This window comes from Ornithodoros turicata, chromosome 1, assembly GCF_037126465.1.
Source record: "Ornithodoros turicata isolate Travis chromosome 1, ASM3712646v1, whole genome shotgun sequence".
NCBI classification, from domain to species: domain Eukaryota; kingdom Metazoa; phylum Arthropoda; class Arachnida; order Ixodida; family Argasidae; genus Ornithodoros; species Ornithodoros turicata.
In genome coordinates this window covers 108,653,432-108,662,734 of record NC_088201.1, presented here as the reverse complement: position 1 = coordinate 108,662,734, position 9,303 = coordinate 108,653,432, and the positions used below count along the sequence as shown (strand labels likewise).

General features: G+C 45.7%; 1 pseudogene; it reads left to right on the top strand.

Moving 5' to 3' along the window:
* Positions 1-6,108: 6,108 nt before the first annotated feature.
* On the top strand, positions 6,109-7,575 carry LOC135382343 (uncharacterized; annotated as a pseudogene).
* The last annotated feature ends 1,728 nt before the right edge of the window (positions 7,576-9,303 follow it).

The following is a 9,303-nucleotide window of genomic DNA, read 5'->3' as shown; positions in this document are numbered from 1 at the left end:
ATATATATAAAGAGGGGGGAAAAGCCATTAAAAAAATAAGTAAATGATGCTATAGACGTGTTTGAAATTCAAACTTACAGATTAAAATGGCTTCTATGGCTGCACGTAGAGAAACAGCTCGCTGAGTGACCCCTGGTTTGCCAATCCCGAACGATGCGCAGCTACCCAGGGCCGACGAGCCGCAAACACTGCGAAACACGTGTCCTCTGGTGCTGTCGCATCGTTCAATGAGTATCTATATATATATATACATATATAATGAGGGAAGAAAAGCCATTAAAGAAACGAGTAAATGACACTAGACGTGTTTGAAATTAAAAATTACAGATTAAGATGGCTTCTGTGACTGCACTGAGAGAAACAGACACTCATGCAACGATGCGACAGCACCAGAGGACACGTGTTTCGCCGTGTTTGTGGCTCATCAGCTCTGGGTAGCTGCGCATCGTTCGGATTTGGCAAACCAGGGGTCACTCAGCGAGCGATATACACCTGGGAGGGTGACTGAGCACTCCGCAATCCCACAGTGCAAGCCAGTGAATTATAATGAGGGAAGAAAAGCCATTAAACAAACGAGTAAATGACACTCGACGTGTTTGAAATTCAAAATTACAGATTAAGATGGCTTCTACGGCTGCACGCAGAGAAACATATACTTATGGAACGATGCGACAGCACCAGAGGACACGTGTTTCGCCGTGTTTGCGGCTCGTCAGCTCTGGGTAGCTGCGCATCGTTCGGAATTGGCAAACCAGGGGTCACTCAGCGAGCGATATACACCTGGGAGGGTGACTGAGCACTCCTGAATGCCGCAGTGCAAGCCAGTGAATTATAACAAAGAGAAAAAGCCATTAAAGGAGCAAGTAAGTGACACTAGACGTATTTGAAATTAAAAATTACAGATTAAGATGGCTTCTATGGCTGCACGCAGAGAAACAGATACTCATGGAACGATGCGACAGCACCGGAGGACACGTGTTTCGCCGTGTTTGCGGCTCGTCAGCTCTGGGTAGCTGCTCATCGTTCGGAATTGGCAAACCAGGGGTCGTTCAGCGAGTGATATACACCTCGGAAGGTGACTGAGCACTCCTGAATGCCGCAGTGCAAGCCAGTGGATTATAATGAAGAGAAAAAAAAGCCATTAAAAAACAAGTGAATGACACTAGACGTATTTGTAATTAAAAATTACAGATTAAGATGGCTTCTATGGCTGCACGCAGAGAAACATATACAGTAAACCCTCGTTATTATGACCATGGTCGTTCCCGAAAATTTTGGTCATAATGCGGAATTGTCATATTAACGGGTGGGATTTGCAGAGGTTTCACTGCATTGTTCCCCAGGAGTATGGTCGTAAAGCGCGTGTGTCAGATTATCGGGGGTCATATTAACGAGGGTTCACTGTAGTTATGGAACGATGCGACAGAACCAGAGGACACGTGTTTCGCCGTGTTTGCGGCTCGCCAGCTCTGAGTAGCTGCGCATCGTTCGGAATTGGCAAACCAGGGGTCGCTCAGCGAGCGATATACACCTGGGAGGGTGACTGAGCACTCCTGAATGCCGCAGTGCAAGCCAGTGAATTATAACAAAGAGAAAAAGCCATTAAAGGAGCAAGTAAGTGACACTAGACGTATTTGAAATTAAAAATTACAGATTAAGATGGCTTCTATGGCTGCACGCAGAGAAACAGATACTCATTGAACGATGCGACAGCACCAGAGGACACGTGTTTCGCCGTGTTTGCGGCTCGTCAGCTCTGGGTAGCTGCTCATCGTTCGGAATTGGCAAACCAGGGGTCGCTCAGCGAGTGATATACACCTCGGAAGGTGACTGAGCACTCTTGAATGCCGCATTGCAAGCCAGTGGATTATAATGAAGAGAAAAAAAAAGCCATTAAAAAACAAGTGAATGACACTAGACGTATTTGAAATTAAAAATTACAGATTAAGATGGCTTCTATGGCTGCACGCAGAGAAACATATACAGTAAACCCTCGTTATTATGACCATGGTCGTTCCCGAAAATTTTGGTCATAATGCGGAATTGTCATATTAACGGGTGGGATTTGCAGAGGTTTCACTGCATTGTTCCCCAGGAGTATGGTCGTAAAGCGCGTGTGTCAGATTATCGGGGGTCATATTAACGAGGGTTCACTGTAGTTATGGAACGATGCGACAGAACCAGAGGACACGTGTTTCGCCGTGTTTGCGGCTCGCCAGCTCTGAGTAGCTGCGCATCGTTCGGAATTGGCAAACCAGGGGTCGCTCAGCGAGCGATATACACCTGGGAGGGTGACTGAGCACTCCTGAATGCCGCAGTGCAAGCCAGTGAATTATAACAAAGAGAAAAAGCCATTAAAGGAGCAAGTAAGTGACACTAGACGTATTTGAAATTAAAAATTACAGATTAAGATGGCTTCTATGGCTGCACGCAGAGAAACAGATACTCATTGAACGATGCGACAGCACCAGAGGACACGTGTTTCGCCGTGTTTGCGGCTCGTCAGCTCTGGGTAGCTGCTCATCGTTCGGAATTGGCAAACCAGGGGTCGCTCAGCGAGTGATATACACCTCGGAAGGTGACTGAGCACTCTTGAATGCCGCATTGCAAGCCAGTGGATTATAATGAAGAGAAAAAAAAAGCCATTAAAAAACAAGTGAATGACACTAGACGTATTTGAAATTAAAAATTACAGATTAAGATGGCTTCTATGGCTGCACGCAGAGAAGCATATACAGTAAACCCTCGTTATTATGACCATGGTCGTTCCCGAAAATTTTGGTCATAATGCGGAATTGTCATATTAACGGGTGGGATTTGCAGAGGTTTCACTGCATTGTTCCCCAGGAGTATGGTCGTAAAGCGCGTGTGTCAGATTATCGGGGGTCATATTAACGAGGGTTCACTGTAGTTATGGAACGATGCGACAGCACCAGAGGACACGTGTTTCGCCGTGTTTGCGGCTCGCCAGCTCTGAGTAGCTGCGCATCGTTCGGAATTGGCAAACCAGGGGTCGCTCAGCGAGCGATATACACCTGGGAGGGTGACTGAGCCCTCCTGAATGCCGCACTGCAAGCCAGTGAATTATAATGAAGAGAAAAAGCCATTAAAGGAGCAAGTAAGTGACACTAGACGTATTTGAAATTAAAAATTACAGATTAAGATGGCTTCTATGGCTGCACGCAGAGAAACAGATACTCATGGAACGATGCGACAGCACCAGAGGACACGTGTTTCGCCGTGTTTGCGGCTCGTCAGCTCTGGGTAGCTGCGCATCGTTCGAAATTGGCAAACCAGGGGTCACTCAGCGAGCGATATACACCTGGGAGGGTGACTGAGCACTCCTGAATGCCGCAGTGCAAGCCAGTGAATTATAATGAAGAGAAAAAAAAAGTCATTAAAAAACAAGTGAATGACACTAGACGTATTTGAAATTAAAAATTACAGATTAAGATGGGTTGTATGGCTGCACGCAGAGAAACATATAGTTATGGAACGATGCGACAGCACCAGAGGACACGTGTTTCGCCGTGTTTGCGGCTCGCCAGCTCTGAGTAGCTGCGCATCGTTCGGAATTGGCAAACCAGGGGTCGCTCAGCGAGCGATATACACCTGGGAGGGTGACTGAGCCCTCCTCAATGCCGCACTGCAAGACAGTGAATTATAATGAAGAGAAAAAGCCATTAAAGGAGCAAGTAAGTGACACTAGACGTATTTGAAATTAAAAAATTACAGATTAAGATGGCTTCTATGGCTGCACGCAGAGAAACAGATACTCATGGAACGATGCGACAGCACCAGAGGACACGTGTTTCGCCGTGTTTGCGGCTCGTCAGCTCTGGGTAGCTGCTCATCGTTCGGAATTGGCAAACCAGGGGTCGCTCAGCGAGTGATATACACCTCGGAGGGTGACTGAGCACTCCTGAATGCCGCAGTGCAAGCCAGTGAATTATAATGAAGAGAAAAAGCCATTAAAGAAACAAGTAAATGACACTACACGTATTTGAAATTAAAAATTACAGATTAAGATGGGTTCTATGGCTGCACGCAGAGAAACAGATGCTCATGGAACGATGCGACAGCACCAGAGGACACGTGTTTCGCCGGGTTTGCGGCTCGTCAGCTCTTGGTAGCTGCGCATCGTTCGGAATTGGCAAACCAGGGGTCGCTGAGCGAGCGATATACATCTGGGAGGGTGACTGAGCACTCCTGAATGCCGCAGTGCAAGCCAGTGAATTATAATGAAGGGAAAAAGCCATTAAAGGAGCAAGTAAGTGACACTAGACGTATTTGAAATTAAAAATTACAGATTAAGATGGCTTCTATGGCTGCACGCAGAGAAACAGATACTCATGGAACGATGCGACAGCACCAGAGGACACGTGTTTCGTGGTGTTTGCGGCTCGTCAGCTCTGGGTAGCTGCGCATCGTTCGGAATTGGCAAACCAGGGGTCACTCAGCGAGCGATATACACCTGGGAGGGTGACTGAGCACTCCTGAATGCCGCAGTGCAGTATCTCAACTTTGACAACAACAGTATTCCAATAAAATTGCCTTTTCAGAAACAAAGTGCCACTGTATCCACCTCCACCCAGACCGAAACTTTTGTTATGCATCGTTCTGTTTGTGAGTGCTCTTCAAGTTTCGTTTGCATGCTTTTTTCATTGGTTTTCAACAGGGAGCGTACTACAGCAACCAATAACTTTTACTTTCCAGACACGCAATCAGACAACTCTGTAAAAATACTTCATGGCCAACAGTGCCAATCTGATCCATGTATACCACCATCCCAGGCTCAGTCGACATAAGTAGCTAGCAGACAGGCTCAATCGATAGGTAGAGATACGGAAGACATGTTGATGTCTGATGAAGAAGACTCTGATGACTGCTATGCGGCCATCTGAAGAGGCAAGCAGCAGGTGAGTTTTTGACAACTTGTATCAGACGTCGTTCCTTATGCCACATGTTTCCTAGTGAGGACGATATATATGAAGCAGTGCATGGGCCACCTGAACATAATAATAATAATAGGGTGTTTACGTCGCGAGACAACTGAGATCATGAGCGACGCCACAGCGGTCGGTCTGTGGATTGCTTTCGCCCACCTGAGGGTTCTTTAACGTGCGATGAAAGCTCATCACACGGCACCCCGTATTTAACGTCCCTCGCGGAAGACGGCGTGTCTAAGCAACTTGTACCCTGCCACCAAGTTGCTGGCGTCCTCGGCCGGGTTCGAACCCGCGATCTCGGGATCAGAAGGCGAACACGCTACCGACTGAGCCACCGAGGCCGGTGCCACCTGAACAGAACAGGACAGGAGGTTCGTTGTTTCTGAAAGCTGCCTCATGGAGTTATTCCGAACCTGCCCAGCATGCTTTGCAACGTGTTCCAACAAAGTCGTTCCTCAGGGCACGCGGGTTACCATACAGAGCAGATGTCAAACATGGCCACCTCCGTTCATGGAGTAGTCAGCGACTGATAAATGGGAGGCCAGAGGGAACCCTCACGCTGTCTGGTGCCATGTTTTTCTCAGGTGTCAGGGTAGCCCTCGTACTCAGAATGTTGAAGCACGCTAACATTCAGGCCTTTAGCCTCCAGACTTACTACAAGTACCAGCAGCACTTCTTGTACCCAGCTGTTGAGAAGGTCAGTTCGGAACAAGTTTTTTTGGATGGGTTTCTCTCTCTCAGACTTGTGCTGACGTCACTGGAAACTTTATGTGTATTGCTTTATTATGTCTGTATGCTGGACAGTGGTTGTTTTTATTATGCTATTTATTTACTTATTTATTTGTTTTTTTGCCAGGTGTGGTTGCATGAGGCTAGTGAACTGATGAACTGACAGGCCAGTCAGTTGACGCATCTGGAGACGGAAGATGTGACTCGCCAGGGTTTTCCTCGAAGTTTTTGACCTACAGCGTACATGTCGCCCAAATTAGCAAGATAATACAGTCTATACAAGTACAGCTGGGTGAAGTAAGTACTTGTTGGTAGTGTAAAATTGGATAATGGAAAGAAAAACTTCTAATGATTAATTGCTTGCTGGCTTGGTAGATTATAGAATTAAAATGCTTTTTGTTTGTTCTTCGTGTTGTAGTCTGAGAGGACAATGGCGAGTGTGCAGATGGAGAAAGAAGGCCTTATCCTGGCCTTGCATTCCTGAAAGAGCAAGGTGAGCACATTTGCATCATGAAATTTTGTGGGCCCTGCTACATGCAGCATTTTGGGTTCCTGTCTTACAGGGATAAAGGTGAAATCCTTCACCACTGACCGCCACCCCGCCATCAGGAAGCACATGCAGGTTCATGAGCCAGACATCACACGCCACTTTGATATCTGGCACATCTCAAAAAGTAAGTTTTCTGCAGCTGCAGTTGCAATGTTAATCATGGTACACAATTTCAGGTGTGAAAAAGAAGCTGTCCAGTGTTAGCAAAAGTGCCTCCTGCCGAAGCCTCCAAGGGTGGATCCAGGGCACATCCAACCATTTGTATTGGTGTGCCAGAGCAGGTGGTGGTAATGGCCAGATGGCAGTTGACGCCTGGCTCAGTATTCAGAACCATGTCATCAATGTGCACGATGGGCATTGCGGCACATACCGGCGTTGCCTACATGAACCCATCACCAATGGAGACTGGCTCGACCCTGGTTAGTTTGAGCAAGCTTCGTAAGACGTTTTTATTGTGAATAACCCTGTCACTTTATCATATACACTAATTGATTTGCAGGAGCAAAAACACTGAGAGGAAGAGACGACACAATGAACAGTGCAGTGGAGCATGTGTTCGTCGTGTCATCGTCTCTTCCTCTTCACATTTTTGTTCCTTCAACACAGCATCTGTCTTGACACGCCCATGTTTCCTTCTTGTGAAACTATTGGATTTCTTAGTTAGCCAATATTGTTACAAATTATTTGTTCATTTATCATACATCATATTGATAACAGAGCAATGCACACTTTAGATTCACAAGCATATGTGAACTTCAGTGATATCACAGGAGACTAACGGCTTCTGAAGGATGTGGCACAGGTGTCACCGAATACCCAGACATATGCACTTGAGTCATTCCACAGTCTGCTGACTCGCTTCGCACCGAAGTCAGTTGCATTTTCCCCCGAGGGGATGCTTGCCAGGTGAGTAGCTTTTGTTTGCACATGGCTGTGGATGGCACATGGTGAAACAAAAATAAACATGCACATGATATTGTACCAAAAGACGAAATGTGCATTAAACCAGCCACATGCACGAATTAATGTGGCAGATGGTTACAAATGTTTGGTTCTCAATAGGACAAGGTTGGCGGTTCTGCACTGGAATGAAAATTCAGACCGCTGCCAAGCAGAAACCCTTGATGGAAAGCAGCGATGGAAAGTCAAGTGCTGCAAAGCGAAGGGAGGACAGCAAGTTGCATGTCCTATACAGACCCCACCAACTTTCCGTACGTATCAAGTGACCATTGGCTTCTTCATGTCCAACTTTTTCTAAATGTTGCATGCTGCTAATATTTTTTAATCTTTATGCCAGGTTACGTCACAAAGCTAATGGCCCAAGCTGAAGTGGAGTCTAGGACATAGACATCCTTCACTTCTGCCAAGAAGAATAAGATCCCAAGGTCATTTCCAGCACCGATGAGCCATGCAGGGGCAAGACTGTCGAAAGAAGTAGTTGTAGCTTCTCGTGTTTCCCGATTGTCTAGGTGAAGAGCAACCACACTGTGAGAAAACGAGGAGCACCAGGGGGGTAACGTTCTTACATTTTCACTCTACCTTGCTCCCTGCATTTGCCAAATAGCTCCCTCACTGTAAATATTGTTACTCTCCCTTCTTGTCCAAATTTAACCAGTAAGTTAAAAGTAATGTTACCCTCTTTCTCGTACGGAGACTTTTGAATTACGAACTCATGTACAGTACAGCCATTCAAATGTTGTCTGTCTCCAGCCATGGCTGCCAGCAATATGATGGCACGGCATACAAGTTGCTTAGACGCAATCATCCTCTGTGAGGGATGATGTGCGGGATGTCATTGTGCGAGTTTTCACTATGAGGCTGACTCGTCACAAGCTGAGATTTCAAGGATTTTACATGTACCATGCTGACTGTACTGAGCTTTGTACTCTGTGTCGGGTCTTCATATTCATATTCTAGCTTGTATTGTAGAGTATGTGCTAAATATTTGTGAAGATATGAGTTCTGTGTACCGCTTAGGTAGACGAATGCCTCACTTGACATGATATCTGTTCACTTTGAGCAGCTCCAGGAGAACGGTCATTCATGACAAGTAAATGACATGCAGTATTCTGTCATACTGACGGGACTGTCATCACGGGTTTTGCATTGTAAAGCAGGTCACGAAATCATACCGAATGCAGTGGTGGGGACTAAAGTCAGGCAAACGTGATGTCGGCAGGACAATGCTGTGATTTATGTCATGTCATGCTGTCATTTATGTCAAGAGTATTTCATGAACCACATATTGATACATAAATCCTGCTCATTATAGTGCCCGTAGGGTGCTCTAATGTGCCACTGTAGCAACAAATGAAACAAATGGAAAGCTAGTTGGAAGCCAAGTACATCTCAACACCTGAAATAGAGACCTCAAGAGAAATAGATAATAAACAAATAAAGCACAAAGGGCAATTTGAAAATACCACCTACAGTTTGTTTTTCACTTCTTACTGCTTTGTGTTGCACAGCACACTTATGAAGTTACCACACCAAATATCTGGATGGCGAGCAAGCCCGAGCAATGGGCGAACACTGAAGTAAAACACAACAACACGGCTGAAAACCAGCAAGGCATTTAATTGCCGCAAAATACACAACCAAAAATATATACAGTTGACGTGTGGGAATGGAGTTTCTCCACCAGCTTGCCTGCACATATAACGTTTTCTCAGTCAAGTGTCTGGAGTCTCACATTGCCAAACTCTCAGTATGCCACAATTTCTCTAAGTGCAGCTTTAGGTCTTTGAAAATATGTACTTTGATAGGTACACAGAGACTGTAGTATGTATAATTTTATATGTATAAATAAATAGATTGTCATGCAGTTTTATCCTGATAAACTCGTGCTTATCTGTTGCACAAAATCACTCCAGGCTCAAATGTCTTGTGGTCTAGAACGAAATAAACCAGGTGCGCAAAATGAGTAGCAGTGAATTTGTAGTTTCTTTATTCTGCATTGCTCTTGCGTATCTGAGTCCTCGGCACGTCGTAGAGGGGAAATGACGACGCTGCAAGATGGTATGGACACCCTCCTGAACTTCGACTGACACAGCCACAAGACAAATTGCCAGTAAG